The sequence below is a fragment of the Ruditapes philippinarum genome, unplaced genomic scaffold (assembly GCF_026571515.1).
Source record: "Ruditapes philippinarum isolate M1 unplaced genomic scaffold, ASM2657151v2 ctg3345_1_1_1_1, whole genome shotgun sequence".
In the NCBI taxonomy this organism is placed as follows: Eukaryota; Metazoa; Mollusca; class Bivalvia; order Venerida; family Veneridae; genus Ruditapes; species Ruditapes philippinarum.
The window spans coordinates 220,416-222,998 of NW_026855583.1; positions in this window are offsets into that span (position 1 = coordinate 220,416).

A 2,583-nucleotide genomic window follows, 5' to 3' on the forward strand; every position below is an offset into this window, starting at 1 on the left:
GCAACGTAAATCCAAACAAACAAACAAGAGACTTACAACTTGTTGTCATTGCTTTTTTATACTTATTAGAAGGATAGACTTTTCACTGTACCTTTCAAAACTTTGATGTATCAGTATTACTTAAATCATCAAAAACTTAAACATATACCAACACATTTGTCTATTATATCAGATGCACTGTTAAAATGAGTTATTTATGACAATAAAGAGTGCGTGTGATGACAGCTGGTGCACTGATGCAAAATAAATCTAATGTTTTACTGATTTCATGAAAAGGTCGATGCAAGCTTTCATCGGAATTGTCTCACATTTTATGTACCAATAAACGTATTGAAATCCATTGCGCGTTTAAAAGCTTTTAGGAAATTTTATTGATTCCTTGCGTCTGTGAAATCCTTATGAACGTCTTATTGGTATGAATAAAATTTCACCACATCGTCTATGACAGACATAAAAGCTAACTTCTTTTGAATTATTTCTATCAAATGCAATCTGAATTGTGCAGACATTTTTATTTTTACAAATATTCTTGTAAGTCTTCAAATCATGCAATTTGTTATAGATTTTCTCAAATAAATTCAATATTCAAAAAGTCGTATCTTAAGGAAGTATCATCAAGAATTGTTTATGTGGCGACGCATGATACTAGTAATCTAAGGATCGCTATCCATGTGGGTTCAAACCCTATCAAGGACTCATTGCTTAGCACTGATTTGTAACGTTATATTTTAAAATATATAATTTTTAAAATTATATTTAAAAAAGAAAGAAAAAAGCAAAGAAAATAACAACAAAGTGGCCGAGTTGTTTAGGCCATTGACTTTGACTTTAAACCAATTGTCCTTACTGTTGCAGGCTCGAATACCGACAGTGCTTTTGTATTCTTTCATGTGAGGAAGCTATCAAGCTAGCTTGGTATGCACCGAGGGGTATCTGAGATCTTCCTTCACCTGTAAAGCTAGAAAGTCACCGTATGACCTATACTGCGTTGATGCGACGTAAAACCCAACTAAAAATTACATCATATTAGAGGTGAAAAGTGCGTAACATTCTTGTTAAATCTAAAAGGTTCTTGTGGATCAGAAAGAAAATCAAACAAAGACAAACCAGTGTTCTCATATTTAGTTGCAATATTCTATTTAAAGGTATTTTTACCCAAAACTAATAGTTCGGTAAAAACAAACGTGGTATGAAAATGTTCTGTTTAAGAATAGAATATACAATTATTTTTTTCTTTTACATTTTCTATTATTTCTCAAATAATACAAGAATGCGTCAGTATGAAATTGATTTGATGTTAACTACATTACTCATAATTGTTGGCAACATATGCCATATGATATGAATGATTATACGATGTGATATGGTATGATAAAATTCTTCAATTATTCCCCTAACAATTTGTTATTATATTTGTAAATAATATTGAAACCACGCACTGACCTACTTTCGCCAAGTACTTTTAGAGCATATTTATTGTTCATTTTTCTCTGTCATTTTTCCTCATCCCCATAATCAATATCAGGACAATTTAGACCATGGTTTTTAATAGTTCTTCAAATTATGATTTGCAGCAAAAAAGAGAGATCTATGTGTTTCATTTGCACCAAATAAACGTTGTAAAGAATAGAGGATATTAAATAAGCGAACGTTTTAAAACTGAATTCATTGAACTAGTTGTATCATGCGAGTTCAATCAGTTTAGTAATTAACGTATATAATATTCATTCATGTTATCATAAACTCAAAATAAGAACTGTTTTAATTAAACAAAACATTTAGTGCGTCTTTACGCTATGTTTGTATAACAAAAAAAGACGTCGCCATGTTATCACTACTGTTTCCACGGAGTTAAGAAAACGGCGATGCAACAAAAAAGACGATTCTCACTGCTTTTTATATATTCAAAGAAAGTATGTGAACTATAAGACTATAATTAATCAAAGTAGTGAATTGCAAATCACAAGGTCAAAATTGACTTAAAGCTGCATGACTCCGTTGAAAGAAAATGTACAAGGATTTCAAGAAAATGAAATGATTTAAGATCAATAATAATATTTTTACACCTTGTGTGCGATTAATGACTGATTGTGCAGTATTTATCACCATATATTTACTGCGTGACTATTTTTGCATATTCAGTGTATTGACCTCTTTTTGTAATTTACGTGGATCATTAGTGCCATTTGCAATGTGTTGCAATGTGTTAATTTTTTTTTATGTTCCCATGACAACATTATAATTTTCAATACATTTTCAAAGTTTTCATGAAAATTAGCTTGAATTTGGAGGCATACTGCTTTAAAAGGAATGTGTATTTGTTAGTTAAACATATGGGTATGTGTATATTGAACATGCATTGTACTTTGTTTTACTATTATTAAACACAGATTACATTAATTAAATATATAGCCTGTTCATGTGTTCAACTGCAGCTAAAAACGCCAAAAAATCATTCCTTAGACTTATTACATGCAGAAAATTTTTCATGATAATAAACACAAAACATTTCAGTTGAACATATAAACTTTTCCAGTGTACAGTTGCAAATAAACACGCCAAAGATATATTTCAATGATTTTC